Genomic DNA, 12,577 nt, shown 5'->3' with positions numbered 1-12,577 from the left:
ATGAACCTCTGTCGCTTGAAAATAAGGCTGCAAATTAATCTTCGTAATATATTCCAGTTGGAGAAATGTTGTGGAATGACCAAGACTTCCAGCAGTTTCATTGGAAGCTTCCAATTACCGAAGCGAATGAGGATTTTAATTGCATGGGTTAGAAAACGAGAGAGAGAGAGAGAGAGAGAGAGAGAGAGAGAGAGAGAGAGAGAGAGAGAGAGAGAGAGAGAGAGAGAGAGAGAGAGATATTGATTGATTGGAGGTTTTCTGACATCCTGACATCTAAGGTCATTGACGCTAAAGAGAGAGAGAGAGAGAGAGAGAGGAGAGAGAGAGAGAGAGAGAGAGAGAGAGAGATTAATCATACTATTTCAACAATCGGTTCAACAAAATGCACAGAAGTAGAAAATATAACAGAACATATAAATAAGAAATAACGACTCATAGCCTTGATATAAAAAAAAATAAAAAGTCATATCAATTTTAGCATTCTTTATTTCTTCTATTATTTTATTAAAAAATTGTTTGATAGGGTTGTTAAGCATTTTGGGTAATTAAGTTAATTAATATAAATCCAGTAGTTTATCACTTCAACTATAAACGCCTCAGTGTGGTGTCTAATAATTCAGTATGTTTTAGTTGTTATATCATGGTATATTCAAATTGCGTTAACAAAGATTTGTCATTGAATATAAATACTTTTGCCTTTGAAACATGAAATTGTTTGTTTATCACTACCTTTCTATCCTGAAGATATATATGAAAATTAATCCATGTAGATATTAGCTCTACCTTAATAAGTGATTATCCTCAATAAATACTTATACCAAGACACTTCCCCCAATTTTGGGGGGTAGCCGACATCAACAAATGAAACAAAACAAAAAAGAGGACCTCTACTCTCTACGTTCCTCCAGCCTAACAAGGGCCTCAACCGAGTTCAGCTGGTACTGCTAGGGTGCCACAGCCCAGCCTCCCACATTATCCACCACAGATGAAGCTTCATAATGCCGAATCCGCTACTGCTGCTACCTCTGCGGTCATCTAAGGCATCGGAGGAAGCAGCAGGGCCTACCGGAACTGCGTCACAATCGCTCGCCATTCATTCCTATTTCTAGCACGCTCTCTTGCCTCTCTCACATCTATCCTTTTGGTATATATTAAACAATAATCCAGCTTTTTCATGATGTCCAGTTGCTCAGGGATGGGCTCGTAGGATGTAATATTTGATAGATTAATGATCGAAGAGAGCTATATCAGTTGAAAGGCTTCTAAAAAGATAAGCATTTGTTGGAAGGACAGAAAAATTATGTTGTCAAACGCGATGAAAGCGTAAAGTAAATCACGCATGAAGCAAGATTTCTTGAAACACTAAAAAGAAAGTTACTGAAGTGTTTGAATTGTATTATATTGATCCTAATGCATAATTATACCCAAAAGACATCTTACTTGATTTCCGAGTAAGTCAATTTTTGGGAAGTTTATACCAGTTTATATATTATTTTTGGCTAATTATATGTCTATAAATATCTTTTTTTCTATGAATAGTGATATCTACTTTGCTGTGCACCATCCTGGACTAAAAACACCATTCCAGTGTTTAGGATCTGCCTTCGGATCGAAAGGTTTAATATCTGCTGGAACATAGCGATTTGAAAGCTCGTCTAATAAGAATTCAAGAAGGATCCTCACTTTATGGATTTTCTTCAATGCCAGGTCATTTCTTTCCTCTGGATCATCTGGAAGAGAAAGTCAACAACTTTAATAAAAAAGGTAATGATTATCAATTTTTCGCTTTTAGCTTTTACGATAATAATAATAATAATAATAATAATAATAATAATAATAATAATAATAATAATAATAATAATAATATCTTGTAAATAGACACTCTTTCAAGCAGGTTTCATTGAAGATTGTGGCTGCCATATTGGTATTTATTTTGTAGTTGAGCTTTTCCATTGCTTTAACTTTCCTTTTCTCAACAGTATTACATCCCACCAATAACTGATCTATGTTGGTCATTGGTAGGTAGGGGAGCCAAATACACACACACACAAAAAAAAAAAAATTCAAAGATTCTACTAAAACCTTACTAGAAGTTAGCATTTTAAATATAGAGTACAAAAGAGCTGGCTGTAATTCATTTTGAAAAGGCGCCAGGTGTCTCCTCTCTTCTTCAGGATAGAAGTGGAACGATGTAAGCGGGGCTGGCTCTATTTGTATGGGTCGGGGCAGTAGTCAATTCGGGTGCTGGTCGTTAATTGGTCCGCATGAGTGAAGACATTACCGAGTCTGTGATGGAACAGCTACCCCGTTGGCTGAGGTGCTCTGATGGGATCCATCACAGTTGGGCTACTGCCACTCTCAGGGTCGTTGGAGTTAGGCAGGATCTGAGTAATGCTGGTCTGGGCTCTCAGTGCTGGGAGCTGACTAGCCAAGGCGCTCCATGAGCTGCGCTTGGCGTTAGACAAGCTGTTCTGCCGTTCAGCTCGTAGGTCCAGTGAGTTCTGAGCTGCTTCCTGATTGACTGTGGCGCTCACCGGTAGGGTCACAGTCACAGGAAGGCTGTTGGGTCGCTGATCGTTTCACTCTCACCGATGTTAGCGAGGGGTTGGTTGGTGCTTCTATGGTAGGAGGGGATGAGGAACTTTTCTTGGGTAGTGTTGATGCTCAGCTTTTATTGCTGGATTAGCATGGCATCCAGCATCCTTATCTTTCTGCTGTCCGGTACATTGCCAAAGATCATTGTATTCCCGGTGATTTACTCTCGTTTAGTGCTTTTGATGTGCATCAGGAATTAGTGCTAAATTGGGCAGGACAAATGTTTAAAAAGTCTCATCTCTGTCATTCCAATATAACATCCGGGGCATCCGCGGCCTGGCCATTGCTAAGAATAGACAATATTAGTCTTTTACAAAAAGTCTTGCACGAGAGAGGCCAGGTTGTTCTTCATAATGAGAGATATAGTCCTCGTTGTTTGATAATAGATTATGAAGTTGATCTCAGTTTATACTTGTGTGGCTGTGAATATGTTCCTGATAATCTCCTCCATAGCTTTCTCATTTTCTTGGTACCACTTGTGCATAAAGTCCTTGCAGTATAGGTTGACTTTGGAAGCACTGCTCTTGCTTCTGGGCTCAGTCTTGTACTTTTTATCACTAGCTCATTTAACCTCTCTGTTAACCTGCCTGTTGGAGTAGCCGTTGTTCACAGAACGTGGGCAATCCTATCCAGTTCTTTGTAGGTCTCCATCCAGGGAGCATAATGGGAGAGTGACTGTTGAATGTAGGCTTGGATGGCGGAGGTCATGCACCTAATGGGATATTCACTTACACCCATTCAAGCAGAGGCCTAAGTTCATGGATTTCGTGTAGACAGTCATGTCGAAACCATGCTCAGTTGTTGAAACCAGGACGCCCAAAAAGGGAAGGGGGCCGTTGTTTTGATGCTTCAGCGTAAATCTAAGGGAGCAGCACTCCTTGCAGGTCCACTGGAGTTCATCCATGTAGTCAGAAGAGGGATCTATTACAAAGGTGTCTTCGAAGAAGTAGACATATATTTCGGGGCAGTTCACATGCGAAAAAACCTCGTTCCTTGCAAACTCCCATGTATAAGTTTGTGAAGAGGATGCGTATTGGAGAGCCTATCACCCAGCCACATTTTAGAACTATGATTAAGAAATATTAGAAAATGGCTTGTTGATGATAAGGGTTAAAGAAAATGTTAGGAGAGAGAAAGAGAGAGAAAGGTAAGGGCAGTGAGTATCTACAAATCAATTGAATGCCGTATTTTCTTGGCATAAGTTTATAAATATATGAGGCTACTGGACTTCTTCATCTAGGTTTTGCTCGGGAAACTTCATGTACGACAATGCGAATATATTCTTCCGCCACTTCTAATTCATTTAATGCAGGGAACCGATGATGGTGAGATTGACATATCATAAGAATGTGTATGATAATGATGGAAGAGAAACGGAAAATCAATTTGGATTTGATATTATCTGTTCTGGCTTAGATTGATAAGGATCTATATATGAATACAGCCAATTATAGTATGTAAGAGTGTCAGCAGTCAATATATGAACAGCTAAACAAAAAGTGTGAATAGGCTCATTCAACATCCAATCATATTTCATTCAAATATTGCAATTTTCCGTAAGTGTTTTAATTATAGAAAGGGATACAATTACTTTATAGTAAAAGATAGTTGGTGCAAAATCACTTTGGCTCCTGGTATTTCAACCCTTAAGTAAAGTTTATGCTAGGTTAGGAAAGGTTAGGTAAGGCTTGGACAAAAATTATGCAGCTAGTGGCTGGGACTCAATAATGAAACGACTGGGGGCAGAATATTACTGGAATCCATGAAGGGTTTAGACCAAAACATTTTTAGTTCCCTTATCTTTCAACCATATTCTTTTCAACATATTAGAAACCAGGCTGCTTGTCCAAAGTATTTCTATCTATAAAAATACTACTTAAGAAAAGCAGCCAGCTTCAGCCGAATATTTTCCTGAATGCTTCTTACCTGAAACATGAAAGAGTCTAATTTCCGTCTCATTTCTGAAGACATGTAAAGACTCTTGCCGGTCATTGATCCACTTTCTGCCACTGAAGTGGGATCTCAGCAGGGAACCCCACGTAGCAACGCTCGTTGGACCTCCAAGTTGTTGGTTATTAATTTCATCGCCGAAGGAACCCATGGAAGAGGTCCCTTTGTTGATTGCGTCGACTTCGTTCTCGACTATTTCCTCTGAGGTGCCTGGTTTAATAAAAGGTTGGACGTCAAAGGACTTTTTGGATTGTATGTGCTAATGAATTCTGCCATAAGGCAATTAGATTCGAGAAAATTGAAATTTTCCTGCCGGATCTGTTATCGAATATACAGAATAATTAAACTTTCTACTTCGCTTCTCAATATCATTTCTAATGTTTTTTTTTTCATTTTACCAAAAGACAAATATATTAAAGAGACAAATAAAACATGGTAAACCTAACTCACGTCCGGTATAGTGGCGAATGTATTTCTCTCGGCGATGATCAATCTGTTTTGTTTTAAACTTGAATGGTTTTTTATCATTATCAGAAATGAAAGAAGCTCTTTTCTGATCTTTGCGTTCGGGTGGAGGGTACCATTCATCTCTACCTGGATAGCCGACTATCAGCTTGTAATTACCAATTCTGAAATATAATTCATATGAATAAAGTAATAGCTACTGAAACATACCATACGGCATTTGTATTCATATTTTTAGTGAAAAGCCTTTTGAAATATCTACATGCTCATATTAGGTAGCCAATTAATACATTGATTTTGAATATAGATTGTGATAAATTTTAAACATATTAACACAAAAAGAAATAGGACAAAAAAACTTTTCCTAACTATCTTGTGTATTGTTTAACTAGAATGTTATTTTCACTATTCTCGAAATAAAATTTCGATAGTGTATATATCAGACATGGCATTATAATTTTTTCTGGTTAATGACGATTACATATCATTTGTACGAAAGTAGATAATTTTTCCATGACGAGGGCATGTCTTTATAATCATTTACAAATAGGCTACATTAATGTAAACAATCACGATGAAATAAACGTTTTATACTCTAAAGCATTTCATAAATGTATCAGCGACAATATATGGATTATGCCTCTATCCACTAATATCTTTTCTGTATCAGAATAATCTAAGGAAGTGCACGCAAAAATGAAAACACGATATTTTAACCATCAAAGAACATTTTATATATTGTGGAAAAATTATAATCTATTTTATGAAAAATATAAGTATATGCTTCAACGTCCTTTTGGCTGGTGTGTTCAACGATATGATATTTAATTTTTATATCAACATCCTCTTCCAGCTAAGTTTCCTCTCTAAATTTAATGATTTTGTGTCTTCTATTCTCCTCTTGTCTAATCCTGTATTCCATAAATATTTAAGGTTCTTATATATTAGAGATTGACACGAGCATTTTGCTTGCTTCATATCTCTTCCCAAATTCCTCGAAAAATTTGCGAGCTACATCATATTTTTCTTTGTTACTAAGATATTCTTCATCATTAGCCTTGAAAGAATATTCTGCTTCATCTATTCCCAAAATGAATTTGCGAGCTTTATCATATTTTTCTTAGTTACTAAAATAATCCTTATCTTTTGCCTTGAATGCATATTCTGCTTCATCTATTCCAAAAACAGGTGATCACTCAAATCTCTCCTACTAGCAGACTGTACTTTGCTTTAATTCATAGTGTTTTATATATATTACGCTTCCATCCGTGCTCATCATCATCATCTCTTATCGAGCAAAGATCAAACCCAGAAGAGGGCGTTGTCTTTTAACTCTTTTAGGTCTTGATATGAGCAATGAGGACTGAGCGAGCAACCTTGCAAGATGTGCTCCATTTTGGTGTGTTTCCACATGGGCATTCAGGGTCGGTGGTTAATCCCCATTTGTGGCAGATATCGTCAGTTTTACCCACTTTTACCCTAGCTCTGCTTAGGGCTAACCAGTCCTTCTTGGTGAGAGTTGTTCCACTGCACAAGCCTTCATTTGGGTTGGGCAGAGCCTCACTGGATGGTAATCGGTCACTTTCCCGCCATTTTTATGATCTGTGAGATGCTGCCATGATTGGATCTGTACCATCCACTGTTATGAAGCTTTTGTCGGATGTTAGTCTGCGCCTTGCTTTCTGATGATTGTGTTGTGGATGCCTTGAGCAATTAATGTGTTCATCATTTTCAACTTTTGCTAGTGTTTCACGTCAGATATGGAATAGTGGGATACTGAGTATTTTATATTAAGATGGTAGAAGTCTTGGTTTTAGCGTACCAGTAATAATCCAACAGGACTTGTTTAGCTCAGGGTCTACCTTATGTGCATGGCATGATCTTACCCACGCTGGTGCACAGTACTCCACAGTATAGTAACAAAGGGCTAGGGCTGTTTGGTTTGTCTCAGAGTCTCAGGATCCTTTCCCCAGCTAGTGTTGGAGAATTTGCTAAGAGTTGTTCCTAGCTGCTACTTTGTGTTTGCTTTTTGTGTTTGCTTTTTGTGTGTGCTCTTTGGAGGAGGGTGTTCTGTCACAGGTGACACCTTAGTATACTGGATAGGGTTGGTTTTCCAGTTTTATGCCACCATCTGATCTTCATCTTTCTGTCTGCCTGGTGATTGTTCAGGTGGAAGTCACACACTTGTGTTTTGCTTCGATGGTGGTGAAGGAGTCCAATTGCATGTAAATGTAAAGGTCGTCTACATATATGTACCTGCAGATGTTCTGGTACTGCGGCTGGTAATTTGTATAGATGATGAATAGCATTGTCACCAGCACTAACCCCTGTGGAAGGTCGTTGTTTTGTAACCTCCATCTACCTTTCCTGCCATCCATTTCTACGAAGAATCACCGATTGGTAAACAATGATTCATTGATGTGGCCTATGCTAGTATCTTTTATAGTTTGACCCACCTTCAGAAGGAGTGGCATATGGTTTGCAGTGTCATATATCCGTGTAAGGTCGACAAACACTGTACCGTTGATTTGCTTCTTCTTAAACCCTTCACTTTCTTTCAATTATTAAAACAGATAATTAAGTCTCTCTACTCTATTAGTATTTAGGTGTCTAAGCGGCCACCCCCCCCCCCCCCCACAAAAAAAAAGAAGAAAAAAACTGCCGCAAAGAAATTGGTTGTATTATTTAGACACCGTTAATGACCTTTTTTTTATTAAGAGTTATAGATGGACTTACTTGCCCTTGTTTGGAACATGGCTCTTATTTTCTACACCTACATATGAGGCAAATCTTTGAGCATAGTTCTGGATTTCACCTCGTTTATTGATCTTCTTTCTCTTTGCAATAAGGTAGATTTTTTATGTTTTTTTTTTTTTTTTTTTTTTTTTTTTTTTTGAATAGTTTGTTTAGGACTCTGTCTGAATTCAATACTTATTATTTTACCTATTCCAACATTTTTTTTTCTGCAGAAATAGGTAATTTTATGATTATACAGTGTAATAAAAAACCTTCTGTTTTTATGATTGAAATTAACGTTCATTCTCTAAGAGGCACGTTAAGGTATCCCCACTTAGAAAGGGACTATTTATAAAATAAAAAAGATTGTAATTATATGACCTTACCTTACGCTTGCTCTGATTTTTTCTGTGGTATCTATGTTATATACCATGCGGATTCTAGGCGAAGGTGCACTACCAGTGATGGCACTCCATTGGTCAAAACCATCAATGTCAGATGGAGCTTCCCCGCCTCCCAAGCGAGCCAATGTCGGGAACCAATCGGTGGCGTGGATTAACCTGAAAGTTAAAAGTGTTCTTGAAATTACAAACTATAGTTTCAAGTTTTAGTTTCACGTGGAAGCATAGAGAGCGCATCAATATTAATTGAACCTAATTGGGAATAATGGATAATGATTTCAAATACCCCCTAAATATATTTTTACTCATATAATTTTTATAGAATTTGGACTTTTGAATCTAAGGACATATGGCGATTGAAGGAATAAGTTGTTTTTCATCTATTGGTATTGAGTCAGAAAATACAGAAATCCGTGATGAAGGGAGAATATAAAAATTCAAATTTTCATTTCTGGAAGTGACATTTACTGCTTGAACTTCAAAGCAGCTAGTGTGCACTGAAGGAGAAGAAAACTTTGATCGCTGATTGGTTTGAAGGAAATATATAGATTATAGCAGGAATTACAGATTATAATTGAAAAAAAAACTTCACTTGGTAAAGCAGGACTTCCTGTGTGTACACACATTTTTAATGGGAAATCACGTAAAAGTACATGTCTATTTCAATAAGTGTCCGGAGTTCCCCCTGTAGCATGACTTCTCTCTCCCTGACGCTTTTGAGATACCACCAGTGGATGAAGTGTGTATTGTCCATGAAGATTTATATGTCTTAATATGACATAGATTAAATGATGCAATAATACTATTCCATATAAGGTGGAATTTATGTTTAGGAGGACATATTATCTAAATCCTTTACTGAAGCATATTTCATTGTTGTTTACAGTTTTATAAAGGTGTGGTTAATCATAAAAGTTTATTTTTCTATGTCAATATACATACAGTATATACTTTGACCAGTATAATTTTTCATCATCATACGTGTTTATCTACGTATTTTGAACTGAACTACCTGTACATTCATATTTCTACTTCATAATGTAACCCATATTTCTAGATGGTGGTCAAAATTCTAAATAGTGTATCAAGTAAATAACTAGACAGAGCAAACCAGCTAAAGCCCATCCATGAGAAAAAAAATCTTACTTGTCTGAGACAGTTCCAGGATTAGGCAACAAAGGAGAGTGTACAAAAGCCGCTCCTCGAGTACCTCCCTCCCATAAGGAAGATTTCATCCCTCGAAGAGGCCAGTTGTTTCCTCCATGTTTCCAGGTACCTCCGTTCTGTTTGAAATTGTAAATAACATTCTATTTTCATAATACAGCATAATTTTAGGCTTTCATTCATATATAACATCACTATTTTCATAAGAGTTTATTATGGTTATGCGGAGAATTAAAAACTATATAAGATTATAAACGAAGTAGCCCATTACAATAACAGGTTCTTAATAAATAGGTACAAATATTATATATCAGAATTTAGATGTCACCTATAACGGAAAGGATAAAGCTCCTAATTTTAAAATTTTGTCCAGGGAAAAAATCCCTTGAAATCTGCTTAAAATTAGGATTTTCATTTATTTTTCTAAGTTAGCTGGACTAACATTTCTCTATTCTATATTAATGGCATAAATTGACGGTGGCTGCAGATTTACAAGTGCAATGAATAATATAGTACATTCGCTGGAAATTATAACTCTTGTTATAACATGGGGTCTCTACTTCTTCACAGTGTACCCTAAATATTCAATCACTGGAAATGGTGGTTCCACTTAATTATTGGAGCTCTGTTGCATTCTCAATTAGTGTTATTGATCTATCTATCTATCTATCTATCAATCAATCAGGGCACTTCCCCATAAAAAGAAGGGGGGATTTTTCTTCTCTTGGTTCCTCCCAGCCTGACGAGGGATTCAGTTGCGTTTGGTTGGTACTGCTAGTGTGCAACCCTCTCTCATTATCCACCACAAATGAAGCTTCAAATACTAAAACCCCAAAAGCAGGACTAATCGGAGCTGCTTCTCAATCACCAGCCATTCATTCCTATTTCTAGCACGCTATTTCACCTCTCTCATATGTATTCTCCTATCACCCAGAGCTTTGTCCACTCCATCCACACACAAACGTTGGCCTTTCTCTTGTACTTCTCTATTAAACTCTTGCATCCATCAGCTTCTTCAGCAAACGGCTATTTTCAATTCTCTCGCCACGGCCAAACCACTTCAACACTTTCACATCCACTCTTGCTGCTAATTCATTTCTTACACCCGTTCTCACCTTAACTACTTCGTTCCTAACCTTATCTAATCGAGATCCACCAGCCATACTCTTCAGATACTTCATCTCGAACACATTCTATTTTTATCTCCATCACTTTCATTCCCCACAACTCTGACCCATGCATCACAGATGATACAATCACTTTCTAAGGCACATTTCTTTACATTTATTCCTAACCTTCTATTCTTTACCACTCCCTTCACTGCCCTCAACACTTTACATCTTTCTTTCCCTCCCTGGTGTACATCTGCTTCCACTCCACCGTTTGCAGCAACAGCAGACCACAAATACTTATTCACACACCCTTCCAAACTCTGTCACTAATCGACCCAGCTTCTCGTCTGAGTATGCAACTAATACAGTATTATTCGCAAACAACAACTGATTTGCCTCCCCCTCAAGATCCCCCTCATCTACCAGCTCCAAGTCTCTACCAAGCACTTGAACATTCAGCTCTCTTACAACTCCACCAACAAACAAATTGTATAACCATGGCGACCTCACACATCCCTGTCTCAATACCAATCTCACTGGAAACCACTCGCCCGCTTCATTTCTTATACTAACACACGCTTTACTGCCTTTGTATAAAGTCTTCACTGCTTACAGCAACCTTCCACCAATTCCATATAACCTCATCTCATTCCACATCGCTTCCCTATCAACTCCAAAATAAGCTTTCTCCAGATCGGCAACATACACCTTTTTATCATTTTCTAAATATTTATCGCATATCTGCATAACTATAAAATCTGATTCATACATTCCATGCCTTCTCTAAAACCACCCTGCACTACTAAGATTGCATCCTGTCTTTTTTGCTTAATCCTAATCATTAAGACTACCATACACTTTTCCAACCACACTTAACAAACTAGTACCCCTCGAGTTACAATACTCATGCAAATCTGCTTTACCTTTGAATAGCGGAACAAAACGTGCACACACCCCGTCAACTGGTACCATTGACAACATAAAACATATATCTAACAATCTTACCAACCATTCAAGTACCTCTCCCCCCCCCCCCACCCCGCCTCGCTCCTTTAACATCTTAGTCCTCACACCATCTATACCCGGTGCTTTTTCTGCTCTCGTTTCATCTACGACAATATCTCCCTGCATGCCTTAAGAGGTGACTAAAAGGGATGGGAAGAGGGGACTAGGAATCCCCTCTCTTATGTAGTTACTTCCTGTGAGATATTGAAGTGGTAATGACATATATCCTTAATCACTGACCCATCCTTTTTAAAGCATACTTGTACAGATATATACAAATAGTTATTTATATGTATCTTCAGTTAACTTTTAGTGTTATGATTGATCCAGGTATATTATTTATGAGGCTAAGCAATTGATTAAATATCTTATTTATTAGGCTTTTCAATTCAACTTGATATTTAGTTCTCCTCAGCAACAAGGTACATCAAACTCCATTAACTGCGAAGATTTAAAATCAAAGGTCAAGTTGAAGGCATCAGGGAAAATTGCAAGGAAATCCAATTATCGACAACAAAAGTCCACAAAAGTAGTCTTCGAAGAACAACGAAAATCCGGAGTGCTTTGATTGACTTTCTCTTCTGATCTCGATAGTATTTCTGTCTTTATTGCAAAAATATTAATAAGAGATTCTAGTGCGCACTTTGAACCGCTTCTTCATGAAACATAACTTGAATTACGTAAGGCCATGTCCTATTAATTTTGAATCCTTTCGTAAAACTATGATTCCTAAAAAGCAATCGACCATTAGATATTTCTTTATCGAAAACAAAAGATCAGAGAAGGAGTTTTAAAAACTTCAATTCACAATATCGACTTGACAATCAAGATACTGGAATAACATTGAAGAAAAGCAAACTTAGTGGAGATGAATCTTATAATAAATCTATTAATAACTATCTTCTGTTTAAGAGTTTATTCAAATATACGCTGCCTTAACAATTGCCTTTGCGTCTTCGGGGAACATGAAGACATAAATGATCGTTCCTAAGGATTACATTGAGAGGCCCCATTAGAGTAAGTGGCCCTCAAGGACTTTAAGGAGAATCCAAATCCTCATTGAGAGAGAGAGAGAGAGAGAGAGAGAGAGAGAGAGAGAGAGAGAGAGAGAGAGAGAGAGAGAGAGAGAGGGGGGGGGGGATCTAATGT

General features: G+C 37.5%; 1 pseudogene; it reads right to left on the bottom strand.

Moving 5' to 3' along the window:
• Nucleotides 1-496: 496 nt before the first annotated feature.
• Nucleotides 497-12,577, bottom strand: part of LOC137655828 (arylsulfatase B-like) — a 26,694-nt pseudogene continuing 14,613 nt past the window's right edge.

This window comes from Palaemon carinicauda, chromosome 16 (assembly GCF_036898095.1).
Source record: "Palaemon carinicauda isolate YSFRI2023 chromosome 16, ASM3689809v2, whole genome shotgun sequence".
Taxonomy (NCBI): Eukaryota; Metazoa; Arthropoda; class Malacostraca; order Decapoda; family Palaemonidae; genus Palaemon; species Palaemon carinicauda.
The sequence above is the reverse complement of the archived record's forward strand: the minus strand, read 5'-3'. Positions and strand labels throughout refer to the sequence as shown.